This window comes from Dendrobates tinctorius, unplaced genomic scaffold (assembly GCF_039654945.1).
Source record: "Dendrobates tinctorius isolate UK_male_01 unplaced genomic scaffold, ASM3965494v1 ptg000011l, whole genome shotgun sequence".
In the NCBI taxonomy this organism is placed as follows: Eukaryota; Metazoa; Chordata; class Amphibia; order Anura; family Dendrobatidae; genus Dendrobates; species Dendrobates tinctorius.
Genome location: NW_027361679.1, coordinates 28880089 through 28895570, shown reverse-complemented (window position 1 = coordinate 28895570; position 15482 = coordinate 28880089).

The following is a 15482-nucleotide window of genomic DNA, read 5'->3' as shown; positions in this document are numbered from 1 at the left end:
AACTTGCAGTGCGTGGTCCCTTTTTGACACAGTTGCAGATGACATTTGCTTTGTCAAATGCAAGCTGTGTAATCAGAAAGTCAAAAGAGGGAAAAGTGTCAGCAACCTCAATACCACAAATATGTGGAAACATGTGCAGACCAAGCACGTGGTGGAGTTACAAACACCCACTGAAGACGTAGGCCAACCTACAGCACCACCTACCACCTCTTCAGCTCGTGTTGTAGCCTCTTCCTCCAGCTCACACACAGCTGGTTCGGCTTCCTCACAGGATCGCCATGGAAGAACCTCTGGCACTGTTGTACAGAGACCCAGTGTAATAACACCCACAGCACCATGTTCCCTGTCATCCTCACACTCCCAGGCGACTCTACAGCCATCGGTAGCACAGGCATGGGATAAATGGCAGCCATACTCGGCAAACCATCCCCGAGCACAGGCTCTGAATGCTGGCATTGCAAAACTATTGGCCCTTGAAATGCTCTCATTCAGGCTGGTGGAGACTGACACCTTCTGGAACTTCATGGCATTGGCAGTCCCACAATACAATGTGCCCAGCCGCTTTTATTTCAGCAGGCAAGCCGTCCCTGCCCTGCAAAAGCATGTGGAGGGAAAAATGAAACACGCGCTGCTAAACGCCGTCAGTAGCAAGGTCCACCTGACCACCGATGCGTGGACTAGTAACCATGGACAGGGACGATACCTTTCCCTCACTGCCCATTGGGTAAATGTTGTGGAGCCGGGTACAGATCTTGAGAGTGGTGATGTACGTGTTCTGCCAACTCCAAGGATTGCAGGAATCCTGTCTGTACACATTGACTCCGCCTCATACTCCAGTTCCTCAGAATCAGCGCTGCAGGAGCCGTCACGGTCTACCTCCACATGGACCTGTGAACACTTACCTGTTACGACCAATATGAGCACAGCCGTGGCCAAACATCAACAGGCCATACTGAAATTAATTTCTTTGGGGAATCGAAGCCACACAGAGCAGGAGCTCTGGAATGCCATCAATCAGGAGAGCGATGTGTGGTTTGTGCCAGCGAATCTCCAGCCAGGCTTGGTAGTGTGTGACAATGGCCGAAATCTGGTGGCAGCTCTGGGCCTAGGCAACCTCACTCACATCCCATGTCTGGCACATGTGCTCAACTTGGCCATGCAGAGTTTTTTGAGGGACTATCCGGATCTTGATGCACTGCTGCACAAGGTCCGCATAGAGTGCGCTCACTTGCGGCGTTCCAGCATGACAAGATCGCGCATTGCAGCTCTGCAGCGCCGATTCCGCCTTCCGGAACATCGCATCATATGTGACCTACCCACCAGGTGGAATTCAATGTTACATATGTTGGAGCGGTTGTATGAGCAGCAGGCAGCTGTAATGGAGTACCAGCTGCATCAGGCGCAAACAAGTTGCACTGCTCACCGTTCACACTTCACCACCACTGAGTGGGCCTCTATGAAGGACATCTGCCACGTTTTGCGTGCCTTCTATGATTCCATGTGGATGGCGAGTGCAGATGATGCACTAGTCAGCATGACTGTCCCCCTTATCTGCCTGCTTCAAAAAACAATGCAAGCACTAAGGGAGGAGGTTTTTGAAGAGGTGGAGGATGAGGAGTGACAAATGCCATCTGCTTCTGGATAGTCTGGGCTATGTGGTTCCTCACAATGGCCTTGGCAGGGGACACTTTGTGAGGAGGATGAGGAGGAGTCAATGGAGGAGGAAGACATCTCTCCAGAGGAGGGAGGTACACAATGCTCTAGTAGTCGGTATGTAGAGCGAGGGTGGGGTGATGCAGAGCAGGCAGAGATGATGCCTGAAGCAGGGGACAGCGTTTCTTGGCCAGTTGGGAGTCTGTAGCACATGGTTGATTTCATGCTGCAGTGCCTGAGAAGCGACCGCCACATCGCCCACATTCTCAACATGGCTGATAATTGGGTGTACACCCTCCTAGATCCTCGCTACCGGGACAACTTGCAAACTCTCATAACACCGTTGAACCGGGAGCGTAAAATGCGGGACTACCAAGACACACTGGTGCATCCCATCATGTTCTCCATTCCACCCTAGAGCAGTGCTGCTAGTGCTTTACAAAGCAGCTCTGTGCGTCGAGGCAGTGGAGGAAGCTCTGCACAAAGAGGGAGCAGATGCAGCACCACCAGCACATGGCAAGACCAGTATGGCCCAAATGTGGCAAAGTTTTGTGTGCCCTCCACAAATGTCTACACCATCACAGACGGCTCCAGTCAGCAGGAGGCAACGTTTCCGTCAGATGGTGACAGACTACGTCTTGCCCTCTCAGTGTACTCCCAGACGGCTCTTCCCCCTTCAAGTTTTGGGTCTCTAAGCTGGATACATGGCCAGAGCTTAGCCAGTATGCATTGGAGGTGCTGGCTTGCCCTGCTGCTAGTGTATTATCGGAACACATCTTTAGTGCCACAGGTGGTGTACTAACAGACCGTTGCACGCTACTATCCTCCGATAACGTTGACCGGCTTACTTTTCTGAAAATAAACAAGGCCTGGATCTCGCCGGAATTTGCCAGTCCTCTTCCAGAATAAATAATTGGTTGTCAACAGTATCCAGGTCTCTTGTTGTGTTCAAGTTTCTACCACCTGAACTGTAATCACTGGGCTCCAACACCGCAGTTGCTGCTCAGAAGTGCCATCTGCACAGAGAAAAACACTAGCTCCTGTGTTAGTGGGGTTCAGTAACGCCAACTGCTCCCCTGCTGTGTGTCTGGCAATATCTCCTGCTCCCTCCACATTCATCCCAACATCAGATATTAAACTTGCTCCAATTAGCCTTAGCCTACTCCATGATTGACCCTGTGCTCCAACACCGCCAGTTGTTGCTCAGATGTGCCGTCTGCACAGAGTAAAAAACACTAGCTCCTGTGTTAGTGGGGTTCAGTAATGTCAGCTGCTCCCCTGCTGTGTGTCCGGCAATATCTCCTGCTCCCTCCACATTCACACTACAACTGATTTTAAACTTGCTCCAATTAGGCCTCAGCCTACTCTATGATTGACCCTGGGCTCCAACACCGCCAGTTGCTGCTCAGAAGTGCCGTCTGCACAGAGAAAAACACTAGCTCCTGTGTTAGTGGGGTTGAGTAATGCCAGCTGCTCCCTTCTTTGTGTCCGGCAATATCTCCTGCTCCCTCCAAATTCATCCCAACATCAGATATTAAATTTGCTCCAATTATTCCTTAGCCTACTCCATGATTGGCCCTGTGCTCCAACACCACCAGTTGTTGCTCAGAAGTGCCGTCTGCACAGAGAAAAACACTAGCTCCTGTGTTAGTTTGGTTCAGTAACGCCAGCTGCTCCCCTGCTGTGTGTCCGGCAATATCTCCTGCTCCCTCCAAATTCATCCCAACATCAGATATTAAATTTGCTCCAATTAGGCCTTAGCCTACTCCATGATTGACCCTGTGCTCCAACACCGCCAGTTGTTGCTCAGAAGTGCTGTCTGCACAGAGAAAAACACTAGCTCCAGTGTTAGTGGGGTTCAGTAATGTCAACTGCTCCCCTGCTGTGTGTCCGGCAGTATCTCCTGCTCCCTCCACATTCAGACTACAACTGATTATAAACTTGCTCCAATTAGGCCTCAGCCTACTCCATGATTGACCCTGGGCTCCAACACTGCCAGTTGCTGCTCAGAAGTGCCGTCTGCACAGAGAAAAACATTAGCTCCTGTGTTAGTGGGGTTCAGTAAAGTCAGCTGATCCCCTGCTGTGTGTCTGGCAATTGTGTCTGCTCTGTCCACATTCACACTACTCCAGATTTTAAACTTGCTCAAATTAGGCCTCTGGCTACCCTCTGTTTCTACTGTAATCCCTGGGCTCCAACACCGCCAGTTGCTGCTCAGAAGTGTCTTTGGCACAGGTACTTCCTCCTGCCCAGTCTGGTTCCAGCACGCCAGCTGTTTCCGGGTAGTGTCAACGTCACTTTGTCACCAATACATTGTCCTGTCGTGTTGCGGTCAGGTTAGCCGACTCTATGGTGCCTGCAGTTTAGGTGCTTCCTATGTGGGCTGCGGGATCTGGCAATAAAGGCTGGTTCTGTAGTGCCAATAGGACAAGCACCCCCTGTAGGACTGTGGGCTTCGGTAACTGCGGCCGGCTCGCGGCCTTGCAACGTTGTTTTTCATGGGTACCTTCTGCTACCCATCCGGGTTCCAGTACCATCAGCTGGTCCTCGGTAGTGCCATTGGCTCTTGTTCCTTCTTCTGCCCCTCCGGGTTCCAGCACCGTCAGCTGGTTCTCGGCAGTGCCTTTGGCTTAGGTGCCTCCATCTTGGTATCCGAGTTCCAGCAACGTCTGCTGGTCCTTGGTAGTGCTTTCTAGCACAGGTACCTCCAGCTTAGTAACCATGTTCCAGCACCGTCAGCTGGTCCTCGGTAGTGCTATTGGCTCTTGTTCCTTCTGCTGCCCCTCCGGGTTCCAGCACCGTCAGCTGGTTCTCGGCAGTACCTTTGGCTTAGGTGCCTCCATCTCAGTATCCGAGTTCCAGCAACGTCTGCTGGTCCTTGGTAGTGTTTTCTAGCACAGGTGCCTCCTGCTTAGTAACCAGGTTCCAGTACCGTCAGCTGGTCCTCGGTAGTGCCATTGGCTCTTGTAGCTTCTGCTACCCATCCTGGTTCCTGCACCGTCAGCTGGTTCTCGGCAGTGACTTTGGCACAGGTACTCCCTCCTGCCCAGTCTGGTTCCAGCACGCCAGCTGTTTCTAGGTAGTGTCAATGTCACTTTGTCACCAATACATTGTCCTGTCGTGTTGCGGTCAGGTTAGCCGACTCTATGGTGCCTGCAGTTTAGGTGCTCCCTATGTGGGCTGTGGGATCTGGCAATAAAGGCTGGTTCCATAGTGCCAATAGGACAAACACCCCTTGTAGGACTGTGGGTTTTGGTAACTGCGGCCGGCTCGCGGACTTGCAACGTTGTTTTCCAGAGGTACTTTCTGCTACCCCTCTGGGTTCCAGCACCGTCAGCTGGTTCTCAGCAGTGCCTTTGGCTTAGGTGCCTCTATCTCGGTATCCGAGTTCCAGCAATGTCTGCTGGTCCTTGGTAGTGCTTTCAGGCACAGGTACCTCCTGCTTAGTAACCGGGTTCCAGTACCATCAGCTGGTCCTCGGTAGTGCCATTGGCTCTTGTTCCTTCTGCTGCCCCTCCGAGTTCCAGCAATGTCAGCTGGTCCTCGGTAGTTCCATTAGCTCTTGTAGCTTCTGCTACCCATCCGGGTTCCAGTACCATCAGCTGGTTCTCGGCAGTGCCTTTTGCTTAGGTGCTCCAACTCGGTATCCGAGTTCCAGCAGCGTCTGCTGGTCCATGGTAGTGTTTTCTAGCACAGGTACCTCCTGCTTAGTAACCAGGTTCCAGTACCATCAGCTGGTCCTCGGTAGTGCCATTGGCTCTTGTTCCTTCTGCTACCCATCCGGGTTCCAGTACCGTCAGCTGGTTCTCGGCAGTTCCTCAGCCTTCTTGTACCTTCTGCTACATTTCCAAGTTCAAGCTTTTTGAAATGGTTTTTGGTAATCACTCTGGATCTCCCTGATGACGACCCTGAAGACGACAACCCTGAAGACCACCCCGAAGAAGACGATGACACCTAAGACGATGACCCTGAAGACGACGACCCTGAAGACCACCCCGAAGAAGACGACGACCCCAAAGACGACGACCCTGAAGACGAAGACACTGAAGACCACCCCAAAGAAGACCAAAAAAGATGACCCTGAAGAAGATGACCAAGAGGACAAAGAACATGAAGACAACCACCAAGATGCAGAACAACAAGAGACAGAAGACCAAGAAGCAGAAGAACAAAAAGCAGAAGAACAAAAAGCAGAAGGACATTAAGCATAAGACTAAAAATCAGAGCAAAAGATATTATCTAAATTATAAGCAGAAGAAGACTAAGCAGTGTATGGGGGTGAATCCGTTCCTCCTCATGGTGCCCCTGGAAAATGCCTGCTGCTGCAGGCCAAACTGAACGCGGACAAATCCTGTTGTAAATCTTTTGTGACAGGCAGAACGGAAGGTGTAATCTTCAAACTTTTATAGATAACAACTACAGGAGTGCCTGTCACAAATAAGAATATGATGAAGATGAAGAAGTAGAACATGAAGAAGAATAATTGTTGAATAAGAAGAATATGAAGAATGTAAAAAAAAGAATAATAGGAAGAAGGCGAAGAAGAAGAAGATGAATAAGGTGAAGAAGTTGATGAAAAAGATGCTGCTGCTGCTGAGGATCATGAAGGAGAAAGTGTGGGAGAAGTAAAAAAGAAGGTGAAGAGCATGGAAGTAGTGAAACATACATATCTGACAAAATATAAAAAAGGTTAACATAGTCAATATCTTTGTAACTCTGAACGTCTTAAAAAAAATATTTATTCCTGCCATTCCATTTGATTGAGCTAAACCTCTATGTCTTTAATGTCTCCTCCACCTCCCCCAATACATTCTACATTATTCTTAGTTGTTTTCCTTCATGTAGAATTAACCTACAAGGAAAGAAAGGGTTTATTTTAATTCCGATATTTCTGTCACATTGACTTGCATTCGTTTCCGGTATCGGAACCGGCGATATCCGATACTTTTTGGGTATTGGTCCGATCCAATCTGATCCGATATTTCCCGATATTGGAAGGTATTAACAATCTGAGGTCAGCTGACCAATATGCTGAGGTGGTGTCGTAACAGTTGGGGAAGGAGGTTAAGTTGGGAAGGATGTCTGTGCCGTTTAGGGATCCTCCATTTGAGGATTTGGTAGTCTCGCCCCTGGGTGTAGTGCCTAAGAAACAGCAGAATAAGTTTAGGCTCATTCATCATCTGTCTTTCCCTCGTGGTAGGTCGGTCACTTATGAAATTGACCCGTAGCTGTGCTCTTTGTTTTATAAGTCATTTGATGAGGTTGCAAAGTTTGTCTGTAAATGTTGGAAGGGGGCACTTTTGCCTAAAACGGATATTGAGTCGGCGGTTATGTTGATCCATGTTCATCCGGCTAGTGTTAACTTGTTGGTGTGTTACCGGGCGGTGTTTTTTGTGTTGATAGGTGTTTGACATTGGGTTGATCAGTGTCTTGTGCATTTTTTGAGGCATTCAGTTCTTTTCTCGAATGGGTTGTCCGTGAAGTATCGGCTTTTGATTCCTTGATTCATTACCTGGATGATTGTTTGTGTATCGGTCGGGCAAATTCTGGTTGTTGGGAGAGGTTACTTAGAGTGGTGGGATGGGTGGCGGAGCGTTTTGCTGTACCGCTTGCTCTCGGTAAAAGAGAGGGGCCTTGTACGTGCCTATTGTTTATGTGAATCGTGATTGACTTGGTAAAATGTGAGTTCTGCTTGAAGGAGGATAAGGTAAAGGCGTTGCGGGATGAGGTGTCTCGGGCAAGACGGTTGAAGAAATTGTCGTTGGCATAGGTGTAGTCACTACTTGTGAATTTGACTTTTGCTTGTCGCATTATTACAATGGGTCGGGTCTTTTCTCAGCAGTTGGCGAGCGCTACGGCGGGAGTGCGGGCTCCGCATCATTTTGTTTGGCTTTACAGAGAACATAAGGCTGATTTGGAGCACTACAATGGACGTTTTTTGCTCATGGAGGAGACAGTTGTAAATGATGACTTGGAGTTGTTGATGATGACAGGACATAGCTACATCTTAACCATCATCGATCAGTACACCAAATTTGTAGTGGCCATCCCTGTGAAGGATTTTACTGGCCAGACTACACAGTGGTGGAGCAGGGAGAGGTAAGTATTGCAAGTGCTGTGTCACTGAGCAAGCAGGGGGGACCCACTCATGGGCGCCAGTACTGGCACAGGGCCCCTCATAGTACGCCAGTGTGTCTGACGACAACTGGGCCCCCCACCGTCAGAGATGCTTTATTGTACTATGAGAGGCCCTGTGCCAGTGCCATTGCCCACACACCTGTTCAGGGCAACAGCACTTGCCCGGGTGCGCCAGGTGTTGACCCCGGTCCTGGGGGGGTGGGAGGCAGCCCAGTTAGGGAGGTTTAAAAAATGGCATATGGTGATGTGTAGGCTGGACTTTCAGCTGCTGCAAATGGAGGAATTGTAGAAGTCCGAGGAAGAGGAGGACAAAAGCGAGCCTTTTTTCTGGCAACATGTGTTATCAGGGGAATGTGGGACAAAATCCTTTGAAACCCATGCATGGTTCATTTTAATGAAGGTTAGATCATCAACATTTTGGGTTGCCAATCTGGGTCAACAACTGGGTCATCCATGACCTCTTCTTCAATGTCATCTGCACCTTCCTCTGTGTCACCGTGTAAGGTGGTATAGTATGCGGGAAGGGGCACCTGAGTTTCATCAGGGTCTGACTCGGGCTCAGTAGACTGTGAGGGCAATGTAGTGCTGTGGGTGAATGTACCTGCAAAATCATCTAGCAGTAGCTGTGCATCAGTGCACTCCATGTCAGATTCATCTTGGACTGGGGAATTCAGTATTTGACTTGATAACCCAGGAATGGTATGTGAACAGAGCTCCATGGAGTAATCTGAAGTGTGTGCTGCAGTATCCTTCACTTTTGGTGTGGGTGAAGGAAAGGTGTTGTTCCTGACCAGAAGCCTGCACTGACAACTCTGTGCTTGCAGTTTTTGTAACTTCAGAAGAGGAAGCAATAGAGCTGGAGGCTGTTTCAGCAATATTAGCCAAAACCTGTTCCTGATGCTCTGGCTTTAATAGCGGTTTACCTACTCCCAGAAAAGGGAACCTTAAAGGCCTGCTTGTGCCAGATGATGATGCTGGCTCAACACCTCCTGTCTTAGCTGCTAATGTGCATTTGCCAGAACCAGCCGATGCACCACCACCACCATCAGTACCAGCTGCGCCCCCCGCCCACGTCCGTGGCCTCTTCCACCATACTTGCTCATGTTTGGGAAAATGTACCAAAAATACCAGCAGAGAAATGGTACTGTAAGAGGAGCGTACAGCTGTGTAAGATGTATGTAAAATGTGAAATCTCCGTATATATTTTGTGAGTCACAGACGCTCACCCAGTATGTATTTCACCGTAATCCAACAAGCAGATATACGGTACTGTATGAGAATTGTACAGTGGTATATGTCGTTGGTGAAACTGTCAATCTCCGTATATGTATTTACGGAGTGTCACACACAGACGCTGACTCTGTATAGATGTGACCGTAATAAGAACAGCAGATATACAATACTGTTTGAGAATCGGACAGCTCAATACGGTGTATGGAGAAATGGAAATGTCCATATGTGTATTTACGTAGTCTCATTGACACACACTGACTCTGTGTAGATGTGACCGTAATAAGAACACCAGATATCCGATACTGTTTGAGAATCACACTGCTCAATACGGTGTATGGAGAAATGTAAATGTCCGCATGTGTATTTATGTAGTCTCACAGACACACGCTGACTCTGTGTAGATGTGACCGTAATAAGAACACCAGATATTCGATACTGTTTGAGAATCACACAGCTCAATACGGTGTATTGAGAAATGGAAATGTCCATAAAAGTATTTACGGAGTCTCACAGACACACCCTGACTCTGTGTAGATGTGACCGTAATAAGAACACCAGATATCTGATACTGTTTGAGAATCAGACAGCTCAATATGGTGTATGGAGAAATGGAAATGTCCGTATATGTATTTATGGAATGTCACACACACACGCATACAGTGTGTGCAAAAATGTACGCTCAGTAACTACTGTGCAGAAAAAAAGGAATAAAAGTATTTTTGCTTTGAAAAAAGCAGTCTGCACAGCAATTTGCACACAGCAGTGCAGCTATCAGGTAGCCTTATAAGGCAGCCTAATAGCCACCAGCGCTGCAGCACACAAAAGTGTGAAAAAATGAATGCTTGGTAACTGTGCAAAGAAAAGGAATAAAAGTTTTTTTGCTTTTAAAAAAGAACTCTGCACAGCAGTGTGCAAACAGCAATCCAGCTATCAGGGAGCCTTATAAGGCAGCCTAATCACCAACAGAGCTGCTGCACACAAATATAGCCTCCCCTGTCACTGCACACTGTACTGTTCTGTTGTACAGTGAAAATCGCTATCAGCAGAAGCACTTTTTTTTTTCCTGCCTAAACACTCTCCCTATTGAGAACGAGCAGCAGCAACCTCTCCCTATGCTAAGATCGGCAGAAGTAAGATGGCGGTTGGCGGGCGCGGCCTTTTATAGCCACTGTGACTCCACACAAAGCCAGCCAATCACTTGGATGCCCTTCTCTAAGATGGTGGGGGCCGCTGCCTATGGAATCACGTTGCCCACAGTGTGCGTCCTTGATGATTGGCTGAGAAAAGGCGCAGGAAGCATTGTGGGAAACGCAACTTTGGCGCTCAAGTCGGCAACCTCGTGGCCGACCTCACGCTAAGGTCGGGTTTCGATAGGCGAAACCCGACTTTAGCCAAAGTCGGCGCCTTCTGAATTTTGCTGACCCGATTCACTCAAATCTAGTAATGAACAAAAGAGGGCAACTCTGATAATTTTCTGTATTATGTACAGGACAGTAGCCATATACTCACAGTAAGTTATATTTACCTTAAAAATCTTTCACTGACAGATACAACTCGTTTTGAAAAAACAATCACACAGTTATGTTGACAAAAAAATAAAATAGTATGGCCCCTGGAATATAGCAATGAGAAAACATAAAAAAAGATATTTGCTTTGCAGTAAAGCCTCAAAATGGGCAAGTCCATTAATGGAGTCTATCATCACAGAATGACTGTATAAACTAAGTCCTGTAGCTCGGTGATTCACGGCGGAGTCAATCATTTCCAGTCAACTCTTTAATGGACAACTCATGGCTTCTTAATGATTGATAAGGAAGTTGATAGATGGAAACCAAACAGGAGGGTACTGTACAGTGGTTACGGAAAGTATACAGACCACTTTAAATTTTTCACTTTCTGTTTCATTGCAGCCATTTGATAAATTAAAAAAAGTTCATTTTTTTCTCATTAATATACACTCTGCACCCCATCTTGACAGAAAATGCAGAAATGTAGAAATTTTTGCAAATTTATTAAAAAAGAAAAAACGAAATATCACATGGTCATAAGTATTTAGAGCCTTTGCTCAGACGCTCATATTTAAGTCACATGCTGTCCATTTCCTTGTGATCCTCCTTAACATGGTTCTCTTTCTTCATTGAAGTCCAGCTGTGTTTAAATAAACTGAAAGGACTTGATTTGTCATGGGACACACAGTGGCGGATTATAATGAGGTCAATTTGGGCAGTTGCCCCGGGCCCAGTGGGGTTAAGGGGCCCACAGCCCAGGCCAGTAAATTGCCCCATTATAATCCGCCACTGCGCAGGGCCGGATTAAAGGCAGGGCAGGCGGGGCTTCAGCCCCGGGGCCCCCACCACAAGAGCTTCTAAGGGGGCCCCCACCACATTCCTGCTGGCTGCTGCAATGGCACTCCATCTTCTCCCCACCTAAAAGTGAGTGACCGTGGGGGCGGCATTATGTGCTCTGCTATCAGCAGCATCTACAAGTAGCGTGAACGCTGATGCTGCTGGTAGCGTGCAAAGGCTTGTGATGAGATCACAGGAGGTAAGGTGTCAGGGCCCCCGATCATGTGACCCCTGTCTCCTCCCCTCCTGTGACCTCATCACAGGTCCTGTGCGCACAGCACAGAGCACTGAGAGCAGCCATGTATGTGGAGTGCGGCTCTGCGGGTGGAGGTCGGTGCTGGAGGCTCCATTATTCTCTATGTGGAGTGTGGCTCTGTGGGTGGAGGTAGGTGCTGGAGGCTCCATTATTCTCTATGTGGAGTGCGGCTCTGCGGGTGGAGGTCAGTGCTGGAGGCCCCATTATTCTCTATGTGGAGTGTGGCTCTGCGGGTGGAGGTCAGTGCTGGAGGCCCCATTATTCTCTATGTGGAGTGCGGCTCTGCGGGTGGAGGTCGGTGCTGGAGGCCCCATTATTCTCTATGTGGAGTGCGGCTCTGCGGGTGGAGGTCGGTGCTGGAGGCTCCATTATTCTCTATGTGGAGTGCGGCTCTGTGGGTGGAGGTCGGTGCAGGAGGCTCCATTATTCTCTATGTGGAGTGCGGCTCTGCGGGTGGAGGTCGGATCTGGAGGCTCCATTATTCTCTATGTGGAGTGGGGCTCTGCGGGTGGAGGTCGGTGCTGGAGGCTCCATTATTCTCTATGTGGAGTGTGGCTCTGCGGGTGGAGGTCGGTGCTGGAGGCTCCATTATTCTCTATGTGGAGTGCGGCTCTGTGGGTGGAGGTCGGTGCAGGAGGCTCCATTATTCTCTATGTGGAGTGTGGCTCTGTGGGTGGAGGTAGGTGCTGGAGGCTCCATTATTCTCTATGTGGAGTGCGGCTCTGCGGGTGGAGGTCGGTGCTGGAGGCTCCATTATTCTCTATGTGGAGTGGGGCTCTGCGGGTGGAGGTCGGATCTGGAGGCTCCATTATTCTCTATGTGGAGTGCGGCTCTGCGGGTGGAGGTCGGTGCAGGAGGCTCCATTATTCTCTATGTGGAGTGCGGCTCTGCGGGTGGAGGTCGGTGCTGGAGGCTCCATTATTCTCTATGTGGAGTGGGGCTCTGCGGGTGGAGGTCGGTGCTGGAGGCTCCATTATTCTCTATGTGGAGTGGGGCTCTGCAGGTGGAGGTCGGTGCTGGAGGCTCCATTATTCTCTATGTGGAGTGGGGCTCTGCAGGTGGAGGTCGGTGCTGGAGGCTCCATTATTCTCTATGTGGAGTGCGGCTCTGCGGGTGGAGGTCGGTGCTGGAGGCCCCATTATTCTCTATGTGGAGTGTGGCTCTGCGGGTGGAGGTCGGTGCTGGAGGCTCCATTATTCTCTATGTGGAGTGTGGCTCTGCGGGTGGAGGTCGGTGCTGGAGGCCCCATTATTCTCTATGTAGAGTGTGGCTCTGCGGGTGGAGGTCGATGCTGGAGGCCCCATTATTCTCTATGTAGAGTGTGGCTCTACGATTCGTGACCCCCGTCACGTGACGAGGGGGGCCCACAGAGTCTGAACTGCCCCGGGCCCTGGCTACCCTTAATCCACCCCTGGGGACACACCTCACAAATGAGAATCATGAGGTCAAAGGAACTGGCCAATGAGCTCAGAGACAGAATTGTGGCAAGGCCCAGATTTAGCCAAGGTTACAAAAGAATTTCTGCAGTACTCAAGGTTCCTAAGAGCACAGTGACCTCCATAATTCTTAAATGGAAGAAGTTTGGGACTACCAGAAGTCTTCCTAGACCTGGCCATCCAGCCAAGCTGAGCAATAGTGGGAGAAGAGCATTGGTGAGAGAGGTAAAGATGAACCCAAAGATCACTATGGCTGAGCTCCACAGATGCAATAGGGAGATGGGAGAAAGTTCCACAAAGTCAACTATCACTGCAGCCCTCCACCAATCATGCCTTTATGGAAGAGTGGCCCAATGGAAGCCTCTCCTCAGTGCAAGACATATGAAAGCCCACATCGAGTTTGCTAAAAAAAATTCATAAAGAACACCAAGACTATAAGAAATAAGATTCTCTGGTCTGATGAGACAAAGATAGACTTTTTGGTGATAATTCTAAGCAGTATGTGTGGATAAAACCAGGCACTGCTCATCACCTGTCCAATACAGTCCCAACAGTGAAACATGGTGGTGGCAGCATCATGCTATGGGGTTGTTTTTCAGCTACATGGTCAGGATGACTGGTTGCCATTGAAGGAAACATGAATGCGTCCAACTACAGAGATATCCTGGATGAAAACATCTTCCAGAGTGCTCTGGACTTCAGACTTGGCCAAAGGTTCACCTTCCAACAAGACAATGACCCTAAACACACAGCTAAAACAACAAAGGAGTGGCTTTGGAACAACTTTGTGACCATTCATGACTGGCCCAGCCAGAGCCCTGACCTAAACCAAATTGAGTATCTCTGGAGAGACTTGAAAATGGCTGTCCACCAGCATTCACCATTCAACCTGACAGAACTGGAGAGGATCTGCAAGGAAGAATGGCAGAGGATACTCAAATCCAGGTGTGAAAAACTGCATCATTCTCATGGCTGTACTAGCTCAAAAGGGTGCTTCTACTCAATACTGAGCAAAGGGTCCTAAATTATTACTTATGACCCTGTGATATTTCAATTTTTCTTTTTTAATACATTTACAAAAATGTTTACATTTCTATTTTTTTTTCAGTCAAAATGGGGTGCACTGCAGAGTGTACATTAATGAGAAAAAAATGAACTTTTTTGAATATACCAAATGGCTGCAGTGAAACTAAGAATGAAAAATTTAAAGGGGTCTGAATACTTTCCATACCCACTGTATATAAATGATTATCCCCTCTGTGAAGGACTGAGCATTTATACTTGGTTTCAACAGACATTCTGTGCTGACAGAGTCCCTTTAAGTGGGACTGTTTGCTGAAAACAGTGATATCATATGTTGGCAGAAAATATCCCGTCTCCAGATTGTATTAAACAATTAATTGAGGACTATCACATTTATGAAAATATTCCCAATAATTTATTAATCTAAATCCAAGGCACAATGTTTAAGGTGCAATATCAACACATCTTTCCAAGATGATTTACATAGTAACATCTATTTACCTGAAGAGTCCGGATTAGATATCAGTCTGTTGAGAATATCAACTTTGGTAACACTCTGTGATCACTGGTTTCAGCTGCTTGTGGACATTGTGCTAATCAATACTCCAGAGATAAATAATTATTATATATTATTTAATCTTGGCAACATAATTTCCATGTCTGGTGTGATTGCGGGAGGAGATGACATGGAGCGCTGACCCGATGTCTTCCTGTTGGCTGAATGGATGATGCGAGTGTCACTACATGTCGCCTATTGGTGAGTACCAACTTAAATACCTGATGCCTCTGCTCTAATATCACCCCTCTGAAGAAATAAGATACAAAATGCTTTGGAGCTGGTCTTCTTGGTACTTTTGATCTCTCCTAAATATGCCACTGTGAATGTACTTTTATTGTATTATGGATTTGCAAATATTGAGCATGAATAAGTATGCCTATTAAAAAAGGGAGGCTGGATTTGTTTATTTCTAGTCACAACATGCATGGCATATCAAATTCAACTGCTCAATAGTTTTCATTTGCATCTCTAGTGGGTTTTCTCTACTATTTGTAGGATTTCCTTATCCACATTTTAATACAAGATATACTGTAAATACCCACTATATATTCAAGTGAAAACTCTGTATCTTAATGCATTTTTGCTATGTAATCCTCTACTTCAGATGTTCAGTGCAAGAGCAAATTATGTATACCAAGCACATGGAAGGCTTTTTGTCTTTAACTCCCTATATGTAGATCAAATTTCAGTGAGACATTTTCTTTACAATTAAAAAACACCAGTTGGTTACTGCTTGCACACCTTAAGCCTTCATCAGATTTACCTGTTTTAGCATCTCCTTTTAACAACTTTTATGTAATTTTGTACAAACAGACTTTCCATGCATGTGCTGTGACTGT